Raw genomic sequence first — 13270 nt, forward strand, 5'->3', positions numbered from 1 at the left:
ATTTTTATATTAAAAGTGGGTTTTTTTTTTTAAATATAGTAATATTTTCTAAATCACACAATAGTTGAATATTTAATAAAAATGTTTACTCCTGAGCCAGAGAAGTTAATGAAAACTGGGTAGGTGTTGTAAGTAGTTCATTATTGGGAAGTTAATAAGAGTCTAGTGTTTTAGTATAAATATTACATGGATTGGAAAATTAGGAAGCTGTGTACTTAGAAAATATGAAATGACCTTATGCAATTCTTGCACAAACCTATGATAATTAAAAGGATTTGATAGGACTAATGACCGTACTAACAGATTAATAGTGGAAAATTACACTAATACTGAATCATTGAAATAAGCCCAGTTGAAAACCTAAATCCTTGAACTAGATAAACAGAGTGAAGGTAAACATTCAGTACAGTCTACAGGAGATGAAGTACATCTGTTAGAGTTGTGTACCACTTCTAGTCATATCCTCTCCATTATTGAAAAGATGGAGTATGGAATATGTTCCTAAGTACTTACCTTACTCTCTACTGAAAGATACTAATAGGGTACAGTTTTACATTCTGACTGGTTTTGTTTGTACTGATAGGACTATATTGTACCCTATGTGGGCTGTCCCCCCAAATGTTCCCATTAGTGGATGAATAGGGTTTGTGCCTTCCTTCCATGGAAGTGGTAGAGAGAGGAGTCCTTTTCCCCAATAGCAGATTGCTTGAGATCTGCAAAGGCCTTACTTCTGGCAGGAGTTGGGAGGCAAATCAGAAGGGCTGCCGTCGCCTAAGCCTCCCCTTGAAGATTTCTAGAGTACAGAGAGGGAGAGCTGGACGTTTAGCATGTACGCTAATACTGACCTTGTCAGTGTTAAAGTCCCACAAGTCTGGAAGACGTATTTCCACTCACATTCTCTTTTTGCATATGGTTCTGAACCCTAAGGTTGGGAGCATAGAGCATAACATATGCATAGAGCATAACCTGATTGCTATGGTTGTTTCCTTCTTTAGTCTTAAATCCAGTAACCAAACAGTTTCTAGTCTGCAGAATGAATAGGTCAAGATAATTTGCAAATTGCAGTGTTGATGTGTGTGTGTGGTTGGGGAGGGGGTGAGAACTAGTCTAATAGTTACAGTAACATTAAAAAAAATACCATTAAAATGTGTGAATTAAAGGCATAATTGCTGAACTTTATTCAGAATTAAATTATTTATGGTAAATATACTGTATTACCTTTTCACCAAAGAGGAGAGATGACTTTATCATGTTAATGTTATTGTTTGCATTGGTGGAACACTTTGTTTCCATTTGGCTCTAGATAAAATACAATAAAGTATAATTGTGCACTGAGATTTATTACAGAAAGGAGAAATTTAAGAGCTAGTTTGAAATTAAGTTCAGTTTTTCAAAGCGAATATTTCCAAATGTCTGCAGTGGGGAAAAGTCCAGTTAGGGGTGTGATTTGATTTCCTGATACCTGCCTGAATAAAGAGGCTTTCAAATCAATTTCCATTTCACTAGGAACCCACATGCTAGATTTTCATTAGAGTTATTGATAGCTACAGAATACGTATGTGGGTTGTTGAAAGAATGAAAAACACTTAGTAATAGCCAGGTTTGTAATATATAGTGCTGCTGTGCAAGAGGCTAATGGAGTTTGGAAGCATTTCAAAAATATTTAACATTATCCTAACACCTGAGAATAACACCTAACTATTGTGTATATTTAAGGATGTAATGGTGACAGGCTTGTGCTTTGAGAAAGAAGGGTGGGAGGCGGGGTGCTCTGAGGGAGGCGGGGTGCTGTTCCCTTTTCCTGGCACCAAGAAAGGACTCTGCACCGGTGACCCAGGACTCCCAGCATCGCCATGTGTCCCTGATGGAAATCAAGTCAACACTGGCAACAGACTCCTGGCACTACTCACTGTCACCGATGCCAAAGAAGAAACAAAACAAGGTGGACCGGGGGTGCTCTGCAACCCCAAATTCCACGAGTAATAGGGATGCTGTGAGGGTGCGACCTGTGCCAGGCCACTCTGAGGCACCAATGGCGCATGCAACACTGTCGACTCCGGCCCTGTAAAGTTGGTTGTTGAGTCCAGTGCCAGTGGACTCCCTTCCCAGGGAAAGCTACTGCAGCACAATAGCCCTGGCTCTACCATCTATGCCAGAATTTTCTGAGGCAGCGAGAGTCCTTTCTCTCCTGATGCTGCCTTCCCCAGCCATCCAGGAACTGTTGGTGGCAGCTCCAGCACCGAGGACCCAAGGCAGGCGCCAGCGAAGGGCAAGCTGGCAATGATGGCATGGCACCGGTCCCCTCCATCGCAGCACCGCTTTCTAGTACTGGTCGGCACCACCTTGGTCTCCAAGAAGCAAATCTTCCGACTCTGATTTGGAAGCCGAGTCCAATGCTTTGCGCAGGAGCAGACATGGCTCAGCTCGGCGACACCCGGAGGCAGACATGGGCCAGGGCATGATGCTGGCTGCATGGCCACCAACGCAATGGCAGCTTGCCACTGCTTCCAGACTTGATCTCCCAAGATCACAGTCTCCTACGTCACCCAAACCTCAAATCCCGCTACCTCACGGCTTGGAAGCTCCAGTTTGCAAGGTGTTCTTGAGGCGTAGGAAGCCTTCTACTAGGGCCACATATCTGGAAAAGTGGAAGCGGTTATCGGTCTGGTCGACACAGAAAACTTTTTTGCCTACGGAATTATCACTGTCCTTCATCCTGGACTACCTGCTCCACTTAAAGCAGGAATGTCTGATGGTGTCATCTATAAGGGTTCATCTGCCCACGATCTTTGTGTTTCACCCCGGGTGAATGGCCAATCGGTCTTCTCCAAAGCAATCTGTGGCTCTTTCTTTAAAAGTCTGGAACGACTGTATCCACACATACGACAGCCCCTGCCTCTGTGGGACATCAACTTGGTGCTGTCGAGGCTGATCAGACCTACATTTGAGCTGCTGGCGATGTTCTCCCTGCTTTACCTGTCTTAGAAGGTGGCCTTCCTAGTAGCCATTACTTCTGCCAGAAGGGTCTCTGAGATATGAACGCTTACCTCAGAATCACCATATATGGTCTCCTTCAAGGACAAGGTACTGCTGTGGCCACACCCATCTTTCCTGCCAAAGGTGGTCTTGCAATTTCATAGTAATCAGGATATCATTCTGCCAGTCTTCTATCTGAAGACACATGCTAATAGGGAAAAACAGAGACTACACTTGCTGGATGTGAAGCGTGCACCAGCTTCTTACAGAGAGGACCAAACCCTTTAGAAAGTCCACCCAACTGTTAATAGCTATCATGGACAAAATGAAAAGCTGACCAATCTCTCCCCAAAGAATCTTTATCATGGATCACCTGTATCCACACATATGACCTAGCAAAGGTCCCAGTTCTTAGGTTGACAGCCCACTCTACAAGAGCTCAAGCATCATGGATAGCGTTTGTGTGGCACAAGTGTCAATCCAGGATATCTGTAGAGTGGCAACATGGTTGTCGATCCACATGTTCATGACAAAAAGCAAAGGAGTACTTGTGGCACCTTAGAGACTAACCAATTTATTTGAGTATAAGCTTTCGTGAGCTACAGCTCAATGCATCGGATGCATTGAGCTGTAGCTCACGAAAGCTTATGCTCAAATAAATTGGTTAGTCTCTAAGGTGCCACAAGTACTCCTTTGCTTTTTGCGAATACAGACTAACACGGCTGCTACTCTGAAACATGTTCATGACACACTATCCTATCACTTAACAAGCTAGAGATGACTCAGACTTCAGCTGAGCAGCGCTACAATCAGCGTGTCAATGAACTCCAAACCTTCCACCTGCACAACTGTTTCAGAGTCACCTACATCAGAATGGACATGAGCAAACACTTGAAGAAGAAAAAACGGTTACTAACCATCCGTAACTGTTGTTGTTTGAGATATGTTGCTCATGTCCATTCCAAAATCTGCCCGCTTTATCCCTATATCAGAGTTAGCTGACAAAAAGGAAATTAGGGGTCGGCAGGATGCTATATACAGCACCATCAGGGTGCGACTCCAGTGGGCACCAGAGCCTACCCGACAGATACCACTGAGGGAAAAACTTTCCGATGATGGTGCATGCAGCATGTGCACACCTACATTGGAATGGACATGAGCAACACATTTCTAAGAACAATTATGGAAAGTTAGTAATAGGTTTTTATTTTTTTTCTTATTTTTTCTTTTTGGAAAATAATTCTCAAAGATAATCCAACACCTACCCGTATGATGATTTAATAGGCTTTATTTTTAGAAAATTATCATTTTAAATTACCTTGTACAATTTTAAAGTCTCTATTTCTATAGTTTATATAGTGATCATGCTCTCTATTCTTTTTAAAATATATTGAGTTTATATTATTTCCATAATAAAGGGACCTATTAAATTAATATTCTGGATAGATAGGCAGCTTTGCAACATTACTGCAATTTTCTTGTGTCTAGAATGTAGGCAGAAATTTGAGAAAGGAGATTGATTCTTTATCATGTATAGGCTTTAAATTAATTTGACAATATTTCATCATTTTTACAGGTTTATGCTAGCTATTTTCAAAGGTTTTATAGAGACATATGTACAGTCAAGATATGGTTTGAACAGACTTATTCTTGTAATAGGTAGAAGTTTTTACGTTTTTACCATACCATAAGATTGCATAGCATACAGCATTACTGAAAATATTGAATGAGTGAGGAATATGGGGAAAAAGGTAAGTCAGTAAGATGGTATATGTGCTGCTTGTCATACCTAAAATTGGGGTTAAGTTTAACAAATCTCAGCAGGAGGTATGATGCCTGCAAATGTATATATGTGTGTGTGTGTGTTACATGTGGGTTTATAGTTTCTAATATTGTGACATTTTTCCTTCAGATATTTCTGCATTTTGAATTTAAGTTTAAATAAACATATGGTAACACTTAAAGGTAGGAACATGTAAAAATGATTATTTGACAAATAATTAATAGAAATAATAGTAAATGGTACGAACTAATAAATGTTACCAGCTTTTTAATAGTTGAGCTCAACAGATAACAAATAAAATGACTATTCTACTACACTTTCATTTTAAAGTACGGTACTGAAATAATTGTTTTAAAAGTCACTTTCTTATGCAGTAGTTTTGCACGTTGGGGTGTATTCAAATTTCTATAGGCATACTTAACTGATTTACAGTAAATTCCCTCCCCCAATTTATTACACATTTTAGCAATGCAGAGTTTGGTCTGGGTGAGAAACCTTGATTCTGTTCGATTCAAACATCATGATCAACATAACTGAGTTCCTATTGCAGAATCTTTTTTATTGGTGATGTATGTGTTTTAACTCTCAGCTCCCAGATTGAATTTGCAGGCTAGCAATTAGAAAAACATTGTGTAATTGTAAGCTATACAGTTTTGATCTGAAGTCATCGATAAACAATAAACGTGGAACACTTTCCCTCCCCATAATGCAGATTTTAGAGTCCTGTTTTAGAGTAGAAACCTCACTTTAAAATATATATTATATATATATATATAAATATAATATGGCTTTGTGCTACTTTCTATAGAATAAAACTAAACTCATTTGAGAAAAGATCTTTGGAAGGAAGAGCCTTAATTTGGTAAATAATGACAACATTGACCATTTGAGTACCCTAACACATTCATCTTTATTTAGTAAATGGGCACTCATTAGTATCTATAGGCACTCAGTGTGTTTCCTGAACTATTAGTGGAATTTTGCCTTAAACAATTCCCTCAGATTACTAGAGCATAGAACTCAAAGAGTTAGTATTTTAGAAAGATTTTTAAAAATTTACAGGTAACAAAATGAAAAGTAAGGTCTTGAGAAAATTCCTTTGCATGCTATTATTTTTTTACACTCTGGGAAGATTTACTAGTCTTCATCTGAGGTCTTGTTTTTAATTAACAGACCTAAGTAATCTACATCGAGGGAAAAAAAGAAGAAAAATCTTTGTTACCAGTATTTGTACAAAATAGTTTTTATTTAGTACAAAATTAGTGAGAGAGGTATAAATTTGTGTGTTTAATTTGATGGATGTGTCCCTGTAAATCAAAACTTACCAGGACAGTGAAGAATTTAGTAAAATGTAGTAAACTTTGCAATAATAAGAATAAAATATATATCCAGGATCAGTGTGTTTATTAACTCTTTCTATACGTTAAAGATGCACTATGCCTTTCAGAAACTGTGGAGAGGGCGTATTATTTAAACTGAAAAATTAATTGCAACCTAAAAAGTTCAGGGCGATAAAGTGTATTGTGAGAATAAGTATGCAGGTCTTAAATTACATCGGGTCTCTTTCTAATCATATTCTCTGCTCTGAAGAGATATTTGATGCTACATCTCTTTGGGAAGGAACTGTCTCCTACTGTGAATTTGTACAGTACAGTCTGGGGCCACAATCCTGAGAGAGACCTCTGGGCACCACTTTAATACAAATAATGACTAATAATAATTGATCAGCCGTAAGCCTTTTTTATTGTGAATAGTGCATCTTTAACAGTATAATGGTCCATTTTGAGGAAGAAAAGGATATGCTTTCCTGTTTGCATATTAACAACATTTCTCAAATACTGCAGGGTCTTGCTGTTACCAATATCCTGGCCTTAGATGTACATTATATTGAAATTATTATTTTTAGACGTTTACTTGCAAGTGAAATAATGCTAATAAACTGCATTATGACTGTAGAATTTGATACGAGTACTAAATAAACTCTATGAATAGCAGACTATATTTTGTTTAGTTATTTATTTTCATATGGTGGTGAAGTCATATTAAACAAACCCATGGCTCTGCATTTTGGTGTGAGCAAAAATCTGCCTAGATCCTGAAACTGTAATCTTGATTTTATATTTGGAAAATGGTGTGTAGTTGTTTGCTCAGCCAGGGCTGGAAAAACAGATCCTTTGTAGTACAGATTGGAGAAACAGAGAGGTATCAATAACTTGCCCAGCACACATGCCCTCTAATTTCATAAAAATGTATATTCCATCTTCTCAAGGCCTTGGATTTACATCTTGTGGCCCAGATAATGGAGGAGGAGGACACAGAAAAATGAGGGAGGAAGGCAAAATCCAAATCTCCTTTAACTCAGAAGTAGCAATTAAGTTAGCAGCCTCATTCTCACCTATCTCCTGTAAACAGAGGACTTAAACAGCCCTTTCCTAGTCTTGTAAGATTTTTTGAGACTGGTAGCAATTCATTGGAACTTCTTTCCTGGAAGACAATTACAGATATAAGCACCCTATTAGGGGAAGTTGGTTGCAGATGGAAGACCTTTGTGGAGAGCCCTCCATAAATTTGAATAAGCAACCACATTTCTTGCGGGTTATATGAGCCCCCAAACCTTTAGAAGATAATCATATTAAAACAACCTGAAATTGAACAGAATGTGCACACAACCCTCTTAACAGGCCCCAGATCGGCTTCTTTGAAGAATGGTCTCTAGGAAAATATTTAAAATCTTGACCACTATGATGTATCAAGTTTGACACATCCAGTCAACATGAACAACATCCAACTTGAACAATGTGAACAACTGCTCACTTCTTCTGAGACACAGATTTTAAGGGGAAGTTCATATCGGTGATTTTGGGTAACATTTCTGACCAGAATGTTGTCATTTTTTAAATTTATTTTAACACATTTACAAACCAGGAACTTCACTACTAACGTTGAACTTTCAAGAAATCAGAGCATTTGGAAATATGAAAATTCAGTTAAGGCACACAGAACACATTTAATTCAATACCCATAAAAACACCTGCCTCCCATCTTTTTGGTTGACGTGTGAAATGTGCAATACAGAATATTAGTTATAGAACTTGCTTAATAATTACATGCTTCCAGCATGAAGTGCAATGCTTTGTCCCCCACTTAAGTTTTCTAAAACAGAGTTAGTAACTTGACTGCCATATAGGGATATTGTGAGGCTATATCACTAGTGTTTATACACCACTTTGAAATCCTTCATTGGAAGCCACTGCCAAGCTTCCATTGACAGTAGTCTCCCCATACTTAAGCAAGTAATTCACTTTTGATCTCAACTTCAGTCATAGCATATCTATCCCAAATTTCTGAAGCAGAGTTTATGGATGGAAATTTCAAGTTAATCAGTCATGACCTTTGAGATGGGATTAAAAGATTTCAATTTTTTTGAAATTGACCCAGATAAACCACAACAAGTTAGCCTACCAACTCCAAATTTGTTTCACTAGTTCTGAGTGAAATTATTTAGGGCTTGTCTATATGGGGAATTTGCCTGGGATAGCTATTCTGCAACAGCCATTCTGGAATGGTTCCTCATGTGGACACTTCTGGAATAAAGGCTAGTCAACATGGACAGTTATTCCAAAATAGCTATTCCTGATCAACTCTACACGTGAATACCCTTGTTCCACATTAGCTTGAAGCATTGGATTAGTTCCGTTGGAACTGTTTCATAAATTTCTTATCCTTTCTATTCCCAAGCCCAAGGGAGGGAGAGGTACCAGTTAATGATACCTAACTCCCACAGGACAAGTAAGGGTCTATCCAGGTCTGAGGAGAAGGAAGGGGAGCCACAAGGGGCAAGACCACCACGGTTGTGTGCTAGCCCCTCTACATAAGAATACAAGAATAGCCATTAAGAGTCAGACCAATGGTCCATCTATCCCAGTATCCCAATAGTGGCCAATGCCAGATGCCTCAAAGGGAATGAACAGGGAATCATCGGGTGATCCATCTCATCATCCAGTCCCAGCATGTGGCAGTCAGAAACTTAGGGACACCAAGAGCATAGAGTTGCATCACTCGCCATCTTGGCTAATAGCCATTGATTGACCTATCCTTCATGAACCTATCTAAGTCTGTTTTGAATCCAGGTGCAGTTTTCATCTTCACAACATCCCCTGGCAACAAGTTCCACAGGTTCACTATGTGTTGCATGAAGAAGTACTTCCCTTTGTTTGTTTTAAACCTGTTGCCTATTAATTTCATTGTGTGACACCTAGTTCTTGTGTTATGTGAAGGGATAAATAACACTTTCACTTTCTCCACACCATTCATGATTTTATAGACCTCCATCATATCCCCCCTCCATCGTCTCTTTTCCAATTGTAATCTTTCCTCATGTGGAAGCTGTTCCGTACCCTTAATAATTTTTGTTGCCCTTCTCTGTACCTTGTCCATTTCCAATATACCTTTTTAGAGATGGGGTGACCAAAATGGCACAGTATTCAAGATTTGGGCGTACCATGGATTTATAGAGTGGCATTATGATATTTATTGTCTTATTATCTGTCCCTTTCCTGATATTCTATTAGCTCTTTTAACTGCAGCTGCCTATGGAGCAGATGTTTTCTGAGAGCTATCCATGACTCCAAGATCTTTCTTGAGGGATAACAGCTAATTTAGACTCCCATCATTTTGAATGTATAGTAGGGATTATGTTTTTAATATGCATTACTTTGCATTTATCAATACAAAATTTCATCTCCTATTTTGTTCCCCAGTCAGCCAGTGTTATGAAACCCTTGTAACTCTTTGCAGTCTACTTTGGACTTAACGTTCTTGAGTAATTTTGTATCATCTGCAAACTTTGCCACCTCCTTGTTTATCCCTTTTTCCAGAATATTTATGAACATGTTCAATAGCACTGGTTCCAGTATAGATCCCTGGGGTGGGGGGATAGTTATTTATCTCTTTCCATTCTGAAAAGTGATCATTTATTCCTACCCTTTGTTTTCTGTCTTTTAACCAGTTACTGATCCATGAGGATCTTCCCTCTTATCCCATGACTGCTTAATGTCACCAAAGGCTCTTGTTAAAGGCTTTCTGAAAAACTAAGTACACTATATCCACTGGATTCCCCCTTGTCCACATGTTTGTTGACCCCACCCCTTCAAAGAATTCTAATAGATTATTGAGGCATGATTTCCCTTTACAAAAGCCATGCTGACTCTTCCCCAAAAATCATGTTCATCTATGTGTCTGGTAATTTTGTTCTTTACTAATACTATAGATTCAATGAATTTGCCTGGTACTGAAACTGGCTTACTGGGCTGTAATTGCCAAGATCGCCTCTGGAGCCTTTTTTATAAATTGGCATAATATTAGCTATCTTCCAGTCATCTGGTACAGAAGCTGATTTAAGTGATAGCTTACATACCACAATTAGTAGTTCTGCAATTTTGTATTTGAGTTCCTTCAGAACTCTTGGGTGAATATCATCTGGTCTTGGTGACTTATTTCTGTTTATCAATTTGTTCCAAAAACCTCATCCATTGACACCTCAATATAGGACAGTTCCTCAGATTTGTCACTTTAAAAGAATGACTCAGGTGTGGGAAGTCTCCCTCCCATCTTGGGCAGTGAAGACCAATGCAAAAAATTCATTTAGCTTCTCCACAATGGCCTTTTCTTTCTTGAGTGCTGCTTTAGCACCTTGATTGTCCAGTGGCCCCACTCATTGTTTGGCAGGCTTCTTGCTTCTGATGCCCGTAAAAAAGATGGTGTTAGTTTTTGAGTCTTTTGCTAGTTGCTCTTCAAATTCAGAGAGAACATAAGACTGACCAGGAGTGATGTTCCTGCTCAGACAGCTGCAAGAACCTCGCCACATGCTACAGGCAGTTGGAGATCTCAGGAGAAGCCTTAGCAGCACCAGAAGCTCTGTGGAGGACTGGAGAATTGATGCAAATGAAATAATGCCAGCTTTGTGAGGTACATCTTAGGTACAGAGTTTAGTAAGTTGTATGTGGCCTTCTTTTGATTTGCAGAGCTTAACTAAACATCTAGGTAAGGTGGATACGTATCAACAAACTGGAAGAGAGGGAAAACTTGAAAATAGAATTTTTAAAACACTGAAAAGTTGGGAGGTTTTAAAAATAGAAATACATTTAACATACATACTTTTCCCTCTTCCCACAATCAACCTTAATCATGATCTGTAAAGAATAATAAATTGGTCTTGGGTTCTTTTTATGATGTATAAAGGCAGGATTTTGTCCTCAAAATTTTGCTTGACTTAGTTTAGCTTTAGTCATTCAGGATGGGTCCATCCTCATAGAATGTGTGGTGATTTGAAGAACACGTGAAACATGAGATTGAGACTGGAAGTGGAGCATTTAAGAGGGGAAGGGATTTTGTGTCTGTTCAGAACTTTTGTTAAACCTTATTTAATTCCAATGTTTAATTGACAGAAAAAAGGATGTCTTGGTTAAAAAAATCTGACATAGCCTTCAATTAAAGGCCTCCTGAAGTGCTAGGGAAAGCTTGTGGGGGGTCAGAGCATCAATACTGTTTTATAACAAAGCCAAGGAAAACTAAACTTGATACACCTAATTTTTTTTAACCTTTTTTTTTTTTAAAAGGCATCCTTTATGTTTAACAGCTCCTCCCTCCCATGCCAATTTAGCACCAAGCTTTAAGATCGCTAGCCGCTATAAGACTGATATCTATGTAACAAGGCAGATATGCATGATAGTAGTAACCAAGGGAGTTTTATTTTTAAAAAAATGCTCTTTTCTGCAACAGCTGTGCCGTTTTATACTAAGATGAAGCTTTAGGAGTATCTCACGCTGTGTCTACTACGCTGCTGCAATGTAACTGCTGGTGTATAAGATGCAGGATGAGTCTGTCACACTACAGCAGGGAAATGTTCAGAACCATACAGTTGAGGGAGAAGTGGGCTGACAAATAGAGAACTGAAAGGGAAAGGAATGAAGCATAGCAGAAATATAGCAGATTTACTCTAATTAGCTGTTACACAGTGCTTGTTACCCAAAGATCTCAAAACACCTTACAGAGTAAAGTAACTATAACTGTCCCCGTTTTACAGATGAGTTGAGAGGTGAAGTGATTTGCCCCATGTCACATACTTAAGTGGCCCAGCCAAAAATAAAGCAAGGGTGAGTCCCAGTTCACTGTCTTATCCCTGTGACAACATTATGACCAACTGTTCAACTCAGAAAATTCCTTTGACCATCTATCTACCCTGTTTTAATTAATTGTGTTAACAGTATAGCATCTTATACTGTTCTAGCTATTAGTACAGAATTTGCAATGTTTGACCTATAATACTGTGCATAGGGACTACATAGCTTCCCAGGCTGTTTTTATTATTCATATGTCTGAAAGCCTCTCCTCTGCAAGTAACTTCTGTACCATAACAACACTTATGTGAGCCATGCATTTACCTGATTAGTGTGCACCGTTAAACTGCAGGAGCTCTGACAACCCAATGGTGGTGCCTTTACCACGCGTTAGTAGTATTAACACTAGTTAAATTACTGTATTTGTATTACTCCAACAGTTCCCTGCCAAAACTTAACTCATGACTTAAAATCTACTTGCAACTGATAAGTGAGGCTTTTCCTGGCACTTGAAGAGGCCTAAACCATCTGTTTTCAGATTTTTATTTTTTTTTATTTTTTTTTATTTTATTTTTTTTAAGTTTCTAGCCCATATGATTGTGAGGTGAATTTGAATAAACTGAAGCAATGTTGTCTTCCTGACTAAAGACAGATTGTTTCAGTCCCCCAGGACTGCTCAAAGCTCTTCCAAGCAGCAAACAAAGTATTAGCTCTCTCGACAGAATGTGATAGGGGAGTGGAGGAAATGACAAGTGAATATCACATTACTGCTGGAAAAGCTCGGGGCAGCACATGTGACATCTGAGCTGTTGTCTCAGAACCAGAGGTAGACCACCCCAATCTTGCATGCTGACTTCTAAGTAGTAAGTAAATAGCTGTGAGATATGTCAGGGCCTGAAAAAGTTAGATGGAAAGCACAGCCGGGGGGAAAAAAAACGCTTATTTCAAAGTTACACACAGGAACTGTGAGTCAGTATTTAACTTATATTTTTAAAAGTACATATGTATTGCATACAGACAATTGAACACAGATGGACAGAGAACATCATATTTCTATATAAAATCTACTTACTATAGTTACATGTAACATTACAGTGCCTGAACGATTAGACAAAGCTTTGTTTACCTTATATATTTGTATATAGTCAGATTCGCTTTTACCGTGTATGTTGGACCTTCACCACATTTAAAAAAAACAGAGAATAATTGTAAAACTACTAAAATTGGCAGGGGAGTTCGCAGCAGATGTACTAACTACATTAATGAAACAGAACAGACTGGTTGTTAAGTGTCTCAAAGTGATTAGAACTTAACATTATGCTTAAAAAAGTAAGTTTCCAACTGTTACTTGAGAGTATATACAGAACTGTAAGAAAAACTCAACTACTGTAGC

This window comes from Lepidochelys kempii, chromosome 8, assembly GCF_965140285.1.
Source record: "Lepidochelys kempii isolate rLepKem1 chromosome 8, rLepKem1.hap1, whole genome shotgun sequence".
Taxonomy (NCBI): Eukaryota; Metazoa; Chordata; order Testudines; family Cheloniidae; genus Lepidochelys; species Lepidochelys kempii.